The sequence below is a fragment of the Tamandua tetradactyla genome, chromosome 7 (assembly GCF_023851605.1).
Source record: "Tamandua tetradactyla isolate mTamTet1 chromosome 7, mTamTet1.pri, whole genome shotgun sequence".
Lineage (NCBI taxonomy): Eukaryota > Metazoa > Chordata > Mammalia > Pilosa > Myrmecophagidae > Tamandua > Tamandua tetradactyla.
The window spans coordinates 100,298,656-100,318,414 of record NC_135333.1 but is presented as its reverse complement, the minus strand read 5'-3'; the positions used below and the strand labels follow the sequence as shown (position 1 = coordinate 100,318,414).

General features: G+C 35.4%; 1 protein-coding gene across 8 annotated transcripts in view; it reads right to left on the bottom strand.

Annotated features, from left to right (window-relative positions):
* CNTN1 (contactin 1) overlaps nt 1-19,759 on the bottom strand; it is a 420,382-nt gene that overhangs the window by 246,081 nt on the left and 154,542 nt on the right. Inside the window, exon 1 of one of the 8 annotated variants that reach the window (XM_077170573.1) lies at nt 7,739-7,760. The exons of the other annotated variants lie outside the window; for them this stretch is intronic. The gene's annotated coding sequence lies outside the window, so the exon portion shown is untranslated. Of the gene's footprint in view, nt 1-7,738; nt 7,761-19,759 lie in introns of those variants that run through there. 8 annotated transcript variants of the gene reach the window in all.

Genomic DNA, 19,759 nt, shown 5'->3' with positions numbered 1-19,759 from the left:
CTGCTATTGTTGACATGGCTTTCAGTCTCTAATCACAGGTAAACTTTAAATTCAGATATACCCCACCCTCACCTTTCCCAAGGTTTGCTTGTACAGCCTTCAATAACCTGGTGATATATATATATATCTTTCCAGTAAATAGCACCTCTTGCTCAAACGAGTTGGAAATAAATTATTGTCGCTGAAAAAATTCCTTACTATTTTATACAATATATCTTATATTTGATATATGCACTTTACATAATGAATGTCTTCAAGATCTATTTATTTGACCATATACTCATATAAAATAGTATCTGAGAGTTAATACTATGTGGTAACATTCACTCAAACATTCATTCATTCAACACATATTTATTAAATCTCTACTATATCCAAGACACTGAGCTATACACTGAGAAGGCAATGAAGAGAAAGGAACTAAAAAATACCATTTCTAGTCTTTGTTTATCTAGTTATCATGTACAGAAGACTTCCCTGGTTCAGGTCACTTTTTCACTTACAGGGATTAAAAAGGAAATTTAAAAGGGAAATTAAAAAGGGAGCATGAAATCATCTGCCCAGGGAAAGATACTGTGAAATTTTTCTTATCACTGATGCATAGTTTTAGAGGAGCCAATTATTAGCTAACTAGTTAATATAAATTTTTTGAAATCTTACTATGCACCAAACTGCTCAGTAACATTTAAGTGGTACATTTCATTGGATATCTCGTAAAATTTATATATTTACTCAAATGCCATTTTATTACTTACCCATCAGACAAATTTTCCATATTTCAGCAAAATGGCCTTTTTTTCTTTTAAAATTAGAGTATGTTTATGGATGGCTTATTTTTCAAATTGTACTGTTTTCTTCTAATTAAACATATCTTAATAAAATTAAATTTGCAAATTTTCAGTAACCCTATTATATACATTTTAGCTAAAATGAAAGAAACGTGAATCAACCTTTGAATATGAGGGTCTAAAAATGTCATCCAATATATAAATGCATTGACATTTGTAGGTTTCTTTCACCCCCCCCTGCAAAAAAAAAAATTCTATAGGGAAATAGGAGAGAGAAATCGATTTAATGTTCTAATGCTGAAACTAGAATTTTGGAGGATTATATATATATTTTTAATGTAAACCTCTGAAACTTATAGCCAACACCATTTATTTTATAACTACACTGAATAAACTATTGTACAAATATTTAAAAACTATTCTAAGTATCCTTTGATTTTTTTATCCAAGAGATTATCCTGATCCCCTACCCTAATTTTGGCTAGAGCCCAACTTATATGTACTTTAGGACCTGGTATATCACTATTGAAGAGGTATCTTCTTTCAGTGAACTTGTCTGCATTTTTTGTCCATGGTAACAGGGAATGCATTTCTCTCTGTATTGCTATTGCGCAGAGAAGAGGCTCAATAAACATTGGCTGATTAGTAAATTAATATATTCCCTGACCTCAAGATATATATATTAACATGGAAGATAATATATGCATATATTACATATGGACACAACATTTCATCTATTAAATTGTGCCGTAATATCTAGTGAATATAGATCTATTTATTCCACTAGAGTGTAAACTCTTTAAGGGTCCATGTTTTATTCATCCTTGGTCTAAAGTCTGGCATAATACCTGGCGTGTGTCCAGAATTTGCCAGGTATGGTTCCTTAACTCAAGGAAATTGCTCCAGCTAAGAGATGTTAAGAAAGCATTTAACTTGGGAAGATGCGGCTGCCAGCCTTATACTCAAAGGTATGATTTAATTCAAGGGATTGGAGTGGTGATATTAAAAAAAAAAAAGGAAAACACTTAAAAAGATGGCTATATACTCCACACAACCCCTAGTATAAATGATCTTTTTCAGACATAACAGCATAAGGGTTTTGCTGATAAAATAGATAGCAATAGAGTCTTCTGAGAAATACGGTTGACGGTGTCAGTAAAATAGATTTATATGCCATGTTAGAGAGCAAAAAGAAAGGGTGATGTGCTTCTCCTACTTAGAACACTCATATCAATATGGTCAATCAGAATAGCCACATTCAGCCAAGTACTTCCTGTAAATATCATTGTGCATGACACTTTTCTACTAATCCCTAAAGACAGATGCCATTTTAAAAGTGCTTAATTATATTATACAATTCTACTGAGTGTTTTAAGTATGAACATTGCCTGAAACATGATGATTTAAGGGTAGAGAAGCCTTAAGGCAGAGAAGGGACCAGATGACCTGTGGTCATCCCCTAGAAGTTCATTGAGACACTGCTGTTATCATTTATAATAGACAAAACATAAGGCACATTTTCTAAAGATAATATATAGTGTAGTTCAGATTCTTAATCTGATAAAATTCTCATTTTGATAGTGGTTGACGTCCTTATTTGTACTTTTACTATGTTTCAGAATTATTTTCCAGCTAAATTGCCATACCATTAACCAAGAAAGGACCAAAATTCACATTATAGGAAACATGAAACTAAGAAATAAAAGTAAATTCTATAGGGGGTGAAAGAGTATTTCAGTGGTAGAATTCTGGCCTGCCACGTGTGCCCAAAAAACAAAGAAAGAAAGAAAAAAAAAAACACATATTCAACAAACGGTGCTGCAATAATGGGATAGTCACATGGAAAAAGAATGAAATGTGACCCTCGCCATATAGCATACCAAAAAAACAAGTAAATTATACACTTATGATAATTTTGCAGAATAAATTTGCTCAGTAGTAAGCACCTCTGAAATTTATATTAAAATTTCCTTTTCCTAGATGATCATTGTTCATAATCATTTCAAACGGCATTATAATTATAATAAAAGCCATTTTTCCAGGCTTGAGTAAAAGGAAAAATGATGGTTAGGTTCTACTATTCTTACCTGTTGGTTCTAGAACTGGGGTGCCCTCAGACCCATTTCTTTCTCTACTGGTCCATCTAATTACCTATTGGCTGCCTACTCACCCAGTTCTTCAATCGACTCTCCTGCTTGTCACCCAGCTTCTCTTCCTGCCAACCAATGTATCATCTTCCATCTGTTTCAATTCCTACGATCTTTCTGGCACAGCTCCTCCTCCAGATTCCCTCACAGCCACCTACCTTGCTGTCCTTCCATCTGCTCCCAGGACTAGAATCTTTTCTAGCCTATTCCCAACCTAAATCACCTTCAATTTCCACTCGAGTCTTCTTATCATCAGTTTATCTCTCAAGGGCTATTGCGATTGCAACAGTAAGGTGTAAGTCATAGGCTGTTGGGCTGGAAAGGGAACTTAAAAGTCACCAAGTTTAAACATGCATTAAATGTTTGAATTCTTCTATTGCTTAAAGCTGTTTTCTGCTCTTAGCTTCTTCCAGTGATAGCATTTTGAAGTTATGGAGTGCACCACTGAGATATAACTAATGGTTCTTGGTATGTATTTTTCGGAGTCCTACTTCTGTGTAAAATTCTTGTTAGTCTTGTGGTTAATTGGATCTGATTCATTGCTTCAGTTTTGCCTTCACTAATCAGCAACAACTTTTTCATGGTCAACACGTTCCGGAGACAACTCAATTCAATTTTTTTTTAGGCTTGATGTAGCAGAAATATTTCTAAATTAAAATCTTTGTAATAGTTACCTACTGGATGTCAATGGCATTATATAAACAACACTATTACTTGGTAATTACAGTTTCAGAATTTTGATAGTGAAGTAATATATAGTATTTTCCGTCAGTATTGATTTGGTTTCTTGATAGAATAGATGCTTGTTTTCATATAGCAGATAGGACATATAAGCTAGAGCAATATAAGGAAAATATTTAAAACTTTTAGACAAAGACTGTCATGAAACTGAAAACTCATTCTCCATTCATATATCTGGAGGCTACACCCTCTCTTCTTCAACAATACTAACATACTTAGGACACAGTTAAACTTATATTTATAGGAAATTCACTCAATTTACCCTTAAATTCGAAGTAATCCAGCAGTTTAATAAAAAGTTAATGATAAAAAAATCGAGTCTTGACTGATGAGTTTTAAACACAGAGTATTAAATTTCTGTTGATGATTAATTGGTGTTAAAATTAAGACGTTTTCTATGTTTCAGTTATAGGATTAACAACCATGAAAAGAAATGCTGGGAGTTCATCTGATTCAGGGATCAAAAATTTCTTTAGCTTTAAAATGTCTCCAGAAGGATCACACAATGCCTGTGTGAGGCCACTGCCTGTTATTGAGTGGTATTGTGATGCTTAAATTTTTAATTAGTTAACCCTGTCCAAGCCCTCATTTTCAGTCCTGACATTAGAACGTATAGTGTTAATTTTCACCTCCATGTATATTCTGCTCCTAGGTTCCATTTTAAAATTTTAACTATGTGTCATTGCTTCTCCTATGACACCGAAGCTTTTGATCAAATATATTGGCTACCTCTATGTCCTTTTCTCCCCTGTGTTTGAATTCTTGGTTCTCTTGAGAGCACAGCCCTTCATATTTTTTTACATCTACAGAATCAGAGTACCTAGCAAGACCAGACCAGAAGATCCTAAAAAAAAAAAAAAAAGCTTCTTTATTGAACTTTTTATTGAACATAGAAAGTCATCTTTCTATGAATTTTACAAAGCTTTCTGTGAATCTTACAAAGCTGTGTGCTATCTTAGTTTGCCAGGGCTGCTGCAACAAAGCACCTCAGACTGGCTGCAGGAATCAGTTTTCTCCGTTTGGGAAGCTGGAAGTTCAAAATCAAGGTGTCAGCCAGCTCATGCTTTCTCTGGAGCTCGCAGTGTTGTGGTGGCTCTCCAACAAACCACAAGTCACTCTCTGTCCCTGTCACGCGGCACCTCTCTCCCTGTCTCTAGCTATTGTGTCCAAATTCCCTCCATTTACAGGGATTCCAGGCATTTCAGATTAAGACCCACTCCAAGTCAGTTTGGACTTACCTTAACTAATCATTATCTTCAAAGATCCTATTCGTAAATGGACTCACATCCGCAGGTCCAGGGGTTAAGACTTGCACATGTCTCAGGGGGAGCATGGTTCTACCCATAACAGTAACTAAAGAACCCTCAGGCGAATTTCCTTCTCATGCAACTATAAGCTATGATTAATAAATTTATATGTGTTTTAAGATTGGAAAATGGGTACATTATCTCTCTTCAGAGACATTTACTCTCCAATTCTTCCATAAGTGACCCATCCATTTTCCATAATCTGAAATATCTCACTTAGATTTCTTACAGTATTTATATGTGTAAAAATCCCTTTTCAATATCAGTACTTATAAAAAAATTGACAGCTTGACGTTTTAAAATACCCCCCTCAAATGGTTGTCACCTTTAAGATTTATTTGTAAAGTAAATTACAAGGCCTGATATTAGTGGGAATTCTCCTTCATTGATTTTCTTTCTTTCTTTTTTTTTTTTTACACGGGCAGGCACTGGGAAATGAACCTGGGTTTCCAGCATGGCAGGCAAGAACTCTGCCTGCTGAGCCACCGTGGCCCGCCCTCACTGATTTTAAGAGGCATTAATTAAAATATATCAAGTATGAATTACTTATTTTTCTTTCAAACACTTTATACTTTGATGGTTTAGTACTATATTTCTCATCCCATTTCCCCTCTTTCCTATTAATTTATCATCTTTTTAAATGTCTTCAGTTTCCTTTTCCAACTCTGATATTATCATACCATGCCATAATAATCATTACCTAAAGCATTTTTGTGCTTTACCTCATATATTGTGTTTGATACTCAAATATTCTCATTAATTTCTCCCAATTGCTAGTTTATAAAAATTGCTATGACTACTGCAATTCAGAATTGAGAATTTAGCACATTTTTGTTCCCGATTTCCCTTTGATGACCCCGAAATTGGTCTTTATCTATCAATCAGATATTTTAAAGGAGGCTGATTAATGACTTAGATTGAGATAGGTTTAGATAAGGATGAGAGCAGTGCTACATGGATCCCTTTGTTTATAAAATCTCCTCTTGCCAATCCAGTAATTTTACTGCTATGAACTTGTCACTCATCAGAGGGGGGCTTTTATTCTCGCGTCACCTCAGCCAGATCCAACAAGTTGCACTGCCATTATACTCCTTACTCAGAATTTAGCATCTGTCATTAGGCAGTAAATATCTTAAAGTTCCTACTCCCCTCCATTCCTTCTCATTTTCCTTCAGATTCCATTTTACGAGTTGCTAATCCACCACCTCTGCCAGGAGGGATTAGCAGAACAGAGCATCATGACTCAGCATCAGGAGACTTCTCAGATTTAGAGTTTTTTCCTTCTCCTCCACATGTGAGTTTCCTCGTGTACCTAAACTGGATCAGCTTTGAAGACATAAACACTCTAGAATGCTGGGCATTCTGGTTCACGACACCCCAAGAAAGTTGACAGGAAATCCAAGTAATGTAGTAACAGGTAACCAAATTGAAATGCACTGTGAAATCCTCGAGAACTCGTTTTCCCATTCCCTTATCTTTACTCTCTCCCTCCCTTCCTTCCTTCTTTCCTTCACCCCTCCCCCCTTCATTCTTTCTTTTTAAAATAAATTGACACATTTTTTAAAATAGCATACTTGGCCTTATCTAATATTGGTTTCTGACAGATGATTTAGCAAACATACATTTTTTAAAAGTTGGCTTCACTGAACATACTTGAGGAGGTAGACAGGTATGTATACTACGTTATAAATATTATATAATTATATACTATAGTATATAAAATATATATATTCACTAATGGTATATATTTATTTTTCAAGAACATCCTTAAAGAATGCATTGTAATTCAAGCTTCTTAATGAATGTTTGTTACTGCTACTTGTTTACCCTAAAGGGATATTCATGAGTTCACATCATACTGTATATGATTTGCACATATATTAATTATTTGCCATGACATTTAAGCAAGCAGCTTTAATTCACGAGACTTCTGGCAAATATATTAACATGATGCTGTATTTTTTTCAATTTTGCACAACATCTTTGTAAATTTAATCTGGCTCTTTTACACTGGGTTCTTTAATTCTATCAATTTAATTTTTAAGGTACCCAAGAAAGTGGGAAATAATATTCTATTTTTTGTCAATTCCTCAATATGCTTTATGACAGTTTATCTAATCTATCTATTCCTTCTGGAATAAAACATTCTTGACAGAAAAGCAAACAAAACACTACAGGTAGAAGTCAAACTGGGTTTTGTTCTGCAATAAGGTCTCCCCTCAAGGACACGCCAGCCTGAATTGTTTTAATTCTATCTGCTCAATTTGCATGCAACACAATCTCCGAGTTTGAGTATCTGGGTGCTTTCCTGTCTTTTCTGCTAGACAGAATGAACATTTTCAGCTTCTAACAACATTTTTTGCCATAATTTGAAAATATTGACATGAAGGAAATAGAATCTGTATCAAAGGAATGTCACAGCCCTGCTAAAACTTCTCCACAAGGAGGTAATTTCTCGTACTGATTCAGCTCACTCTCAGTGCTGCCCCTCCCCAGTTTGCTGTCTTCTGTCTATTGACACACACACACCTGAGCTCTCACACGTTTTTTTGAGAGGCTTCTGCATGCACAATAAAATACCCTAAAATTACAACATAGTGTCCCCTCACAATAAGCATAACAACTGAGAACCTGACACTGCATTTCAATATTTTAGTCTGAGTTAACCTTACCCGAACTGCATCACCGTTATCTTAACACAGCGCATTCTAGTTTCCGCAATTCCCTACGCTATAAAAAAATCCTCAGGACTTACCTCATATGTTGAGTTATCTGTCGTTCTGGGCATAATGGTTATTGCAAACGATCCATTTGAATAAATGCAGCGACAGTTATACCACAATATGCCTCTCTCCTGCAGCAGAAAGCAAGTTAAAGGGACTTCAAGCTGTGACCTCAGAGGCAGGCACAGCCGCTCCCATCCTTCAGCCAACCTTCTGGGGAGAGCAGGTTAGATGACAGCAAAGCTGTCTCTCTACATAGCAATACTTTCAAATAAAGCATTCTGGGCTGTGAGCTGGGGGATTACATCTTCCAAATTCGGACAGCCCAAGTCAATGCTGCTTCTGTGCCTGAAAATATTAAGCATTTCACTGCAGTCATTTAATGCAAGAAACTATCTGAGGCGACTTCACAAACCCTGTCATTCTGTTTGGAGACTAGAGAATGAGCACCGCATGCATAATTCATGCATTAAAATCTTCAATGCACTTCCTGTAGCCGCTGTTCTAGTCAGTAATGGGCTATTGATCACCTCATCCCTAAGACAATTGGAGCTCGGCGATTGGTTTATTTCCACAAACAAAATTGTAACCTAAATCACAAGCAGAAGCCTTCAGTCCTGCAGTATTCACTCGGGTAAAACACTCACATGGAGGAGATGACATTTGCATCCTGCAGTGGGTTTAAACTGAACTCTCTCTTTGGCAGAAATGCTACAGTATCTGGTTTCTTCTATGCAAAAGACATACTTTCTGCAGGTTTTAGCCAAATATTTTACATTGTGTGTGAGATATACAGGGTTCATTTTTCTTCTGCCATGTCTAGAAAATCACATGGCTACACTGAAAATTAAAGAAAAATAAGAGTGATACATGACCATAAAACATAGGAGAGTTTTGGCCCATTCAAATAACATTTCCTGGAATACTTTTAACAATAATTAATTTTTTATTTTGATAATGTGGAAGAGGGTTCTCCTTTTTAAAAATCACCATAGTGGGTACATGTATTCATCAATATTAACTGATCTGAGCCTCAGGTACATTTATTCTGGGCGTGTCAGTGCTTTTGAATCGTCTCAGAATTTAAACTGGAGTGAGGGATCTATGTAAAATAAATGCATATATGTACTAGGGATAATTGTCTATTTCCCCAAGGATTTCTTTTGTGGGGGGCGGGAGGATTGGATGCATGGTCCGGGAATCAAACCCAGGCCACCTGCATGAAAGGTGAGCGTCCTACACTGAACCACCTGTGCATTCCCGAAGGATTCTGATGTAAAAACAAACTAAGCCCTATTTTTCCACCAGAAGAGGAGTGGACACGATATTATTAAGGCCACTTAGAGCCCTAATGCTATGACTTTTCAAAGCCTCTTTGTATACACTCTCATGTACTGCATGCTTAAAACCAAATTCATGTCTACGTCACAGCACCTGACCATTTGCAAAACAGAGTGAAAACTTCAAGTTCATAGTGTAACTGAGGTTTTCTCATCTGACACTTTTACTGCAGAGAGTAATGTATACATTCAGAGGTGGCATGGTCACGGTGATTCCGTCAACAAACCAATAACAGCCAATGTCAGCCTGTGAGTATAGAAGAGGTGCTGATGACAGCAGAGGCAGATTTCAGGGAAATGTATCTTCCTTCAAGTTCAGGTGGGAGCCCAGTCCCTTTAGATCCACAGAAAAGATAATTGCAGTTGACTGATAAAACCTATGCCAAATTATTCTAAATAGCTCATTGAGAATTTAACTCTCCAATTAAAATATATGTAAACTTATTGATTCCAAACTCTCAAACACTTTTAGAATTACAGATTTTATAGCTAAGAATTATCATCTCTCTTGCCAAGAGTTCTTTTTATCAATTTCATCATCTATAGAAATAATTTCATATGAAGAGATATTATTTTAAAATAGAAAAAAATGGGAAAATTTGCAGTACGAAGTACAGTGACTGCTGATATAATCTAAAATAATTGCAAGTGTAAACATTAGAAATGTAAGCTTCCTGAAATGACATGATTAAAAACTGCATAAGCAAATGGATAGGAAGTTAGCTTAGTCCATTTCTCCTTCTGCAGTGAAAAAAAGGTCAGTATCTTTTATTATATACAAATATCCAAGATCCAAAATTTTTAAAATGAAGATGACAAATTTTTATCTGCTTCGTGAATGCTCTGGACTCAATTTTCTAAAGATGGAGAGAAAGATCTCTCTCTCTTACTTTCTCTCTAACACACACATACACACACACACACACACACACACACACACACACACACACACACACACCATGTCAATCAAGATTAGACCAAGATCAGGAGCTAGGAGGCAAAAGAATGATATGGCCTGAGAAAATCAGCTATGTTGATAGAAAATCCCTAAGAAATTAGAAAAAGGGTCAGCAAGTAAGCCTTGAATGGAAATTTCTGGGGAAAAGGAGAAAATTGCACTTTCAGATAAAACAAGGCCCAAGGCTGTAATATAAAGCCACTTTCCACTTTCCAGAAATCTGGCTATGGTTGAGAAACACAATTAACCGATCTTTTCAAATGGATAGGAAACAGAGATGGCCACTTTAGATAAATTTGATATCTTTGCAGACCAAAAGACTTTCCAATATTTTGAATTTATAATGCATTTAAGGTATGGAATGAACCCTGTAATGTGCAAAGGGTCAATAAAATGAATTAAAATTTGGGAACAAATCAAAACATATTGAGGTTGATAAATTTTTGATACCTATTAAGATGTATAACTAGCCTGCCTGACTACTGCCATTTGGAAAAAAATGCATTATTTATGTTCAATATAATAAAAAATAATGCCATGCAGAGTTAGAAAAAGAATTCAATTCAGCCTCCCAAAGTTTCTACATCCCTGAGCTCCAGAGATGTGTAATATGGGAGATTATATTTGCTCTCTGAGATTTAAGACAAGTTTTTCTAAAAAACTTGTGACTTTTTTTTCAAAAAGCTCCCACCCAGCAATATTGAATGTGGATTAAGGGGGGACGTGGCTTTTCTTGGATATACAACAGATTTGAACTGTACACTTGGTTAAAGAAAATATATATGTTAATTTAACATCTTGACATGATTACTAAATTAATGGCAAAAATTAAATTATTATATATATAATATAGTGCATATTATACACTATCATATGTAAAAATATACTAAATATGTACTGTAATATATATTGAATAATATATTGAATATATTGAATAATATAATATATATATATTGAAATAATGCTTCATACTTTAACAAAATGATTTCATTTAATCATCCCAGACTCCAATTCCCTTTTTACCAATGAAGAATCATGCTTAAAGAAATGTTAAATAATTTGGTCAAGTCACATAACAAATAAACATGAGGGCCAGAAGTCACATCCAGGTTTTCTGAGTTCCAGTTTTGGCCCCTTCCATTACATCAGGCTGCTAATGCCACCTCACAAAATCACGTTCATAACAGAATGCTTTCTCCCCATCTCTTTGTTTTCTTATGTCCCACAAGACCCACAAATTGCTAATTTTACATTGAAAGTATTTCTGGTAAACGCTACTAGTTAAAAAAAATAGAGAAAAACAAAAATAGCAAATGAGAATATGGAAATGGATGGACATGTATTGTTATGTTCCAAACATGCAATATACATATAAATAAACATACATACAGATACACATATCTAAACTTTTATAAAGAAGATATTGTTACATTATTCTATAGATTAGAAAATAGCCTCAAATAGTTTAAATACCTTTCTTTTCAATAACATATATTAATAAGACAGAATTTGAGATACACATGAGCGAAGCACATGTTTATATCATATTTTAAAAATTTACTAAGCAATGAATAAAACAGAGCTGCAAATATCAATGTAGATATGACTTAGGCTGCATAATATATTTATGAGTATTTATATAATGTTTTCCCTAATATTTCAATTAGCTTAAAAATATAAATATGAGATATCAGTATCCCCAAATTATTTCCAGGATTCTTGAAAATTACCTAATTGCAGTTCAAACACCATCTAAAATGGACTACTAAGAATCCTACCAATGTAGGATTCTTAGGTATATTAGAAAAACATAATTAAATGATTTTTAAGTCTATAAAGGTGTAACAACCCCAAAATAATTACACTGATCCCTATTTAATCAGGTTTACTTTTAGTCATTTTAAGAGAGGCAGTTTCTTTTTTTAAGTGATTAAATGTTCTTAAAGGAAGTTGTATAGAACTCCAAATCAAGAGGTGCTCTCCCATGAGATTCACCAAACAGTTTTGTGCATCCCAATCTGATATACATTAGTGAAGAACTTTAAACATTACACTATACTTCTTTCCTCTAGTAACAGATCTAAATATTTGCCAAATAACTTAATCTAGCTCTATTTCTAGTGGCAAGTCAATTTAGACCTGCCTTGACATATCTCAGTTTTTTATTCAACAAATGTCTGCACCCTTTTAGGCCTTTAGAACTCACCACCCTTTGAAAAGTATTACTCAATCCATAATTAACTCCTTTTAGGAAGTTTATTGTATGAATGCATGAATGAATCATGATAAGTATAAAATAGATGATACACTCACTACAATATTTGATTAACCCTTTAAAAGCACAGGCTCCCTTCTTGGATTTTATACAAGTACTATCTTCATTATCATTAAAAAGTTACTTAAAAATTCTGTATATGAGATGGTATAATCTAGGAATGCATAGAGTGTATAATGATAGTGACTAAATATACAAATTTTTAAAAATGTTTTTTCATGAGGAAGAACAAAGGAATGTCATTACTGCAGGGTGCTGAAAATAGATGGTAATTAATATTTTAAAATTTCAACTTAGGTGTGAGACTAAAGCAAAAAATGTTTATTTGGTACAAAATTTATATTTTGGCTAGTGCATTTCCCAATATAACTTATGTAGACAGCTTAACTGAACACCATAAGTACATGGAACCTTGAGTAGGACATGAGATTTTGTGGGTTTGTCCAGAGTGATACACTGATAAATCCCAGAGTGATTTGAACAGTGAATAAAAAGGTATTTGCAAAGTCCCCTTTGGGGAATGGTGAGAACGGGGGAAAATTCAACTTCCCCAAGTTGAATTCTTGATATTCTCACAACCAGTGTGGACAACCAAAGATATAGGCTGAGCCCCCAGTCTTGGGGTTTGTTCATATGAAACTTAACCCCACAAAGGATAGGTCAAGCCTACTTAAAATTAGGTCTAAGAGTCACCCATCAAGAGAACCTCTTTTGTTGCTCAGATGTGGCCTCTATCTCCAGCCAACACAACAAGCAGACTCACCACCCTCCCCCTGTCTACGTGGGACATGACTCCCAGGGGGGTGGACCTTCCTGGCAATGTGGGAAGAAATCCTAGAATGAGCTGAGACCCAGCATCAAAGGATTGAGAAAACCTTCTTGACCAAAAGGGGGAAGAGTGAAATGAGACAAAATAAAGTGTCAATGGCTGAGAGATTCCAAACAGAGTCAAGAGGTTATCCTGGAGGTTGCTCTTACTCATTAAGTAGATATCACCTTGTTAGTCAAGATGTAACAGAGAGGCTGGAGGGAACTGCCTGAAAATGTAGAGCTGTGTTCCAGTAGCCATGTTTCTTGAAGATGATCGTATAATGATATAGCTTTCACAATGTGACTGTGTGATTGTGAAAACCTTGTGTCTGATGCTCCTTTTATCTACCTTGTCAACAGATGAGTAGAACATATGGAATAAAAATAAATAATAGGGGGAACAAATGTTAAAATAAATTTAGTTTGAAATACTAGTGATCAATGAAAGGGAGCGGTAAGGGATATGGTATGTATGAATTTTTTTCTGTTTTCTTTTTATTTCTTTTTCTGAATAAATGAAAATGTTCCAAGAAATTATCATGATGATGAATATGCAACTATGTGATGATATTGTGATTCTTGACTATATATGTAGAATGGAATAATCAAAAGTAAAGAATGATTGTATTTGGTATTTTTTTGCATTTAAAAAAAATTAAAAATTAAAAAAAAATTCCGTATAGACATCTTTTAAAAATAAACACATCCTGATTTTAGTGCACAAGGATGAATTGCATACATATCTGTGGAGATGCATATATATGCTAACATGTTAAAATTTTTACTGAAGTATGATATACTTCACATTAGTGTACATGTCCTAAATGTACAGGCTGCTGAGTTTCACACACCTGGCACATCTATGTTGCCAGCACTTAGATCAAGAAAGAGTAACTTACTGGTGCCCAGAACCCTTCATGTTCTTTTCCACACACCTCTACCCTCCAAGGCAGCCACTATCCTGGCTATAAACAACATGGATTCATTCACCTGATTTTTTACACAAATATTAAAGCCAATCTATAGAACTGAACCATTTTCCATATATAAACCATTTCAAAAATAAGTTTGGGGCGGTGCAACGGTGGCTCAGTGGCAAGAATTCTCACCTACCGAGCTGGAGACCCAGGTTCGATTCCCAGAGTCTGCCCATGCCAAAGAGGAAAAAAAAAAGTTTGGATAAAGGTTTTGTTTTCACACCTCTCATCCTCATTTGATTACAGGGCTAAGTTGTAAAATATAACCATAATTGTAATTTCATACTCTCATATAAGCAAATTAGTGTACAAAAATTATTTTTGATATGAATACTTTGTAGCACATTTTATTTTCTACTAAAACCGAGGTCCAATAGCAGGATATTGGTGTACCAGTAAGTCCTTTTGTAAAATGAGTATTTTGTGGATTATTGCATAAGGCAAACAACTTCGTATCTTCATAAGGATTTTTATCTTTAAACTTGCAACTGTAATTTCCTGAGAAAGATTTTATCATGGACATTTGTCCTATCAAATTAAAGAGGCAGTCATAAAAGAATCTCTAAGGTGCAACTAATATTTCAGGTCTATGGAGTGTGTGGAATATGTGAATCTTTCTGAACAAAGTGATATTTATTGAAATTCAGAATTTCAATTTAAAGGGATTAGTTCAAAGCAGGGAATAAAAATCAAAATTTATGGGGTCAACACATACATGATCTAGACTGCTTTCTTAATGCAACTGCCAGATGAAAAATACTTGGTTAGAAAGAACATTGCTATGAGCCAGTAATAATTATGTTTGGAAAATATTCTGAATTAGAGGAACAAAGGAAAACTGGTTTAGGCAAAGGAGGTAAAAGAAAACTGGTTGGGGAATAGAAGTGTGAATGCAAAGAAGAGCAACTAGCTTTCTTTTAGTTGGTTAACATTCACTTGAGCTCTTAGACAAGCATTCATTAAGCATGGACCATGGGTCAAAATCTAAGCTAAGTCAGGAAATTTAATGGTCCTTGTCCTCAAAACCTTACAACCAGTACTATGCTAGTCAACCACACCAGGTTACAAGAGCCGATTTTAATTTTCATGAGTTTTGCAAGCAAGTTGTTAAACATAACCATTGCTTAAAATAAAATTCTAATAACTTTCAAAGACAATTTTTCATCAGAAACCAGGGAAGCAATAAGGCAATGGGATGACATCCTTAAAGTCCTGACAGCAAAGAAAGTGCCAGCCGAGAATTCTATAACCGGCAAAACTCTTTCAAAAATGAGGGTGAGATTAAGAGAGTTCCAGATAAACAAAACCTTAGAGGATTTGTCACCACTCGGCTGGCCCTACAACAGATGCCAAAGAGAATTCTGTAAGTTGAAAGGAAACTATAGCAGACAATAGACAGAAACCTCATTAAGAAATAGGGATCCATGTGCAGTAATGGCATGGGTAAATATAAATGCAAATACTACTAAATTTCTGGTTTGTAACTCCTTACTTTTCTTCCTACAGTATCTAAAAGGTAAAAACATAAACTGTGAGGATCAATCAGTTGTTTGGGACTCATAATGTATACACATGCAATTTGTGGCAAGAACATTTCAAAGGTAGAGAAACAGAGGGTAGAAGAGCATAGTTTGTGTATACCATTGGAAGTAAGTTGATGACTGAGCAAATGAGAGTATTACAGATTTACAATATTAAATTTAAGCCCCTGGCGACAAAGAAATATTAGAGAATGTACAAGCTCACAGCGACAGAAATCAGAGTACAGCTTTCCAGAGGCAGGGGGCAGGAAAAACAGTGAGTTAATACATGATGGGCATAGGGTTTCTGTTTGGGGCGATGGAAAAGTTTTAGTAATGGAAGGTAGTGAGGGTAACACAACATTATAAATATGAGTAATCCCACTCATATGAATAGTCATCATGAGAGTGACGGAGCTGGGAAAGTTCATGTTGTAAATATGTTCTCACAATTGAAAAAAGAATGATCAAGTAAAGAGACAATGAAAATTAAAAGCAATATATGGTCCTGGATAGGATCTTTCAAGGGAAGAGAAAGGGCTCTAAAGGACTTTCTTTAGACATATGAGGAAGTTGGGAATATAGACTGTGAGGTTTTTATTAATGTTCAATTTCTTGAGCTTGATAACAGTACTTAAGGGGGTTATATAAGTGAATATTCTCGTTATTAGGAAATGCACAGGGTGGTATTAAATGTTCGAGAAGGATGACGCATGCAATCTTCTCACAAGTGTTCAGAAAATGGATTCATAAGTAGATGGATAGACAGATTAGACAGGTGATGATGGTAGATAGATAAACAGATATAAAGAGACAGAAAACATGATGCGGGAAGAATTGGTGAAAAATTGGTAAAACTGGTGAATCTGGGTGTCTAGAGGGATATGGATAGGTTGGAATTCTCATCCAAAGGTGAAGATTCCACAGGATGGATTAAATTTAAGAACATGTTTTTCTGGGGTTCATATAGCATTAAATCACCATGTCATTGATCTTGTTTACATTTTAAATACAAGTTAAATGATATATAATAACTTTTAAGAAACTGGCTCATAATGGGTAATTATAATACATTTTTAAAAATTAAAAAAAAAAACAAATTCTATAAACACAAAGAAATTACCTTAAAAACAAATATAATAAATGTTCAAAGACATCACTTCCTAGACCTTTGACTATTATCAATGCTTTGGGGCTATTATACATCTACTTTACTTGATACAAATGCTATATCATAGAGTATCACTGGGCTCTTCTTCCCAACTCCATGGTCAGCGATATCAGGTTGGTAGTTTGAAATCAGACAATGTAGAGATATTACACCATGTAAATAGCAAATGTTACAAATCAAGACTTTTTCATTTCCCCCGTAGAGTCAGTTAAACATTAACAGTGCACCACAGTTTACAATTCAGTGACTAGGTAGTTGCAACAATTAACTCTAACTAACTCTAAAAATTGTGTTTTCCAATTTGGATTTTGACACTGTTCACTCAAAATTTCAACTAATGTTACTATTGTAGAAGGCAAAAGCAGAAGTAGTAAGCTTTCTTTAGTCCACTGAACAATGACTGATTCTCAAGGAATGTCCATTGAATGTTTATCCCAAAAAGTCTGTGCTTTTTCCTCATTGAGAATTGGGGGTGGGGGGGTGGGGGAGGGAATAGTAGTCTTTCAAAAGTGTATACTGCCCAAATAAACAATTTAGGAAAAAATATTGAGGTTAAAATTTCTTCATCACGTAATAGAAAAAATATACTTAAAATCAGCCATTAATATGCTTTAAACGATGTGATTATGCCTCATGCCTCATCCTTCTACAATAATTAAATACAGAAGAAAATTCTAAATATAATTATATTTTAAATCAGTCCCACATGTGCATTTTTCCTGCGCTTGAACAGGTTAATAAGACAGCCTTCTAAAAGTACATAAGAGAAATTTAAAACAATGCGATGGTGTAACAGATCAAGATAGAAATTAAGTATTATAAATTTCACTAGAATATTTCACTATAAAATTCACTAGAAAATATATGGAAGTACAGAATGTAAGTGAGGTTCTGACAATAAATGAGAAGGATCTACTGAGGCCCAATCGCAATCAGTCTTAACTAGGAACTTCAGATTTCTCCAAACTCAGAGACCTGGCAGGACTATTTGACAGTCCTTGAAAGTGGCAGGCTTTGATCTTTGATAGAGCAGAAAGCCTAAAATTAGAAAGAAAGTGGCATAAGCTTCTGGGTAAGGCTAAAACCACGTTTACCCTTCCTTGACCTGTTTTTGGAAATTTCTACCATCAGCAAGACTGGCCAATAGTCTCTAGATTAGAGAACCTCTTACTCAAAGGGGTGGAGATGGGAAGAGGAGGGCAGATAAGAATCATTAAGGGAGTTTTTAAAAATATGACATGTCCTCCCCTTTCCCTGAAAGTATTTGCCAGAAAGGAGGTGAAGAGAGACGGAGAGGGGAGTACGTGATTATCTCCAGGAATTTCGTAAATTATGTAGTACTCACCCCCAGTCCAAAGTAAGTTCCTCCCCTCTGAAGTATTCTCAAGGTAAAGAGTAATTATCTTACGTAAATATCCACTATTTATTCTGTACCCTTCACATGCTTCACATGCTACAAGTGATTTATATCAGATGAATGATACTTAAAAAAACTATAACAACCACTTTATTTAGGATATAGATGTTGAAAAGAATGTTGCTCCTACCCTGAGGTGATGGCTAATTTCCTGTCAATTGGCTTAGGATATTGTGTTCAATTGCTTGGTCAAGCAAGCACTGATTGTTACTGCGAAGGCAATTTGTGGAATTTAAATCATCAGTCTTTTGATGGTATCTATAGCTGATTATATCTACAATCAACAAAGGAGATTGCTTTCAGAATGAGAGAAGTCCCACCCAATCAGCTGAAGACCTTAAAGGGAGAACGATGACTTCAGCAGTCAGAAAGAAGAATTTCTTTCTAGCTTCTCCTGGGAAAGTCAATATCACCTTTGAGTTCCCAACTTGCAGCTGGGCCTAGGAATTCGGACTTGCCAATCTGCAGAGCAGCCAGAGCCAATTCCTGTAATAAATCTCTCATACTTACATACATACCTGCATACATACATACACAAACAACAGTTCTTTTTCTCCTCAGAACCCCGACTAAAATAGTTTTGAGTATTGAAAAATGGGTTTTTATCATGTCAATTACCTAAAAATGTGGAAAAGGCTTTGGAATTGGGTAATGGATAGAGGTTGCAAGAACTGTGAGGTTCTTGATTGAAAAAAGCCTAAAATGCTTTGGAGAGTCGGTTGATAGACAAGGACATTAGTGGTGCTTTAATGGGGCCTTAGAAAGAAATGATGACTGTGTAACTGGAAATTGGAGGAAAGGTGATCCTTATCATATAGTAGCAGACTGTGTTCTAATGTTGGGTGGAAGGCAGAACCTGAAAGCAATAAACTTGGATACTTATCTGAGGAGATTTCTGAACTTAGTGTGGAATGTGAAGCCTGCTTGCTCCTTGCAGTTTAGGGTAAAATGTGAAAGGAAAGGGATGAGCTGAGACCTGAAATTTTAAACACAAAGAAACTACTAATTGATGGTTTGGTAAATTCTGAACCTATCCAGGTAGTGTGCTATGAGATTAGGGCAAGAAATGGCTCCATCAGAGACCACGTTGAGATTTCAGGAAACGAGTCCCTAGAGAACAGAGCTCCAGGTGTGGGTTTAACCGAATAACCCTTCACTAAAGAGGGTGTGGGCGAACTAAACCCAGCCATTTCAGTGGAAGTCAGGATTGAAAGTGCAGGTATCCAGGAAGGATCTATGGAAACTTCTTTTATCTGATGCTCTGGAAACTCTTGAACTACATTGAGCCAACAAAATTTGTATGAACTGAGCCACTGCGAGCCAGGACTGAAAGAGACAGAGAAGGAACAAATTGAAGAAAGAATACCTTCAGGGTCAGAGACATGGAAACAAAGGTCTGCACTGAAAAGGCCTCAGACCAAGAGAACAGGCCCCATTGCTTGGAAGAAGCAGGGTTTGCATTCTTTTGTTCAGGGAGAGAGCTACCACACCAACATTCAGAAAAGGTTGGGCCTGTGCCCCAGCATCCCCAGAGAGTCTGGTAGTCATTCTGTGATGCTCCAAGAGTGTAGAGTCTATTCTGTAT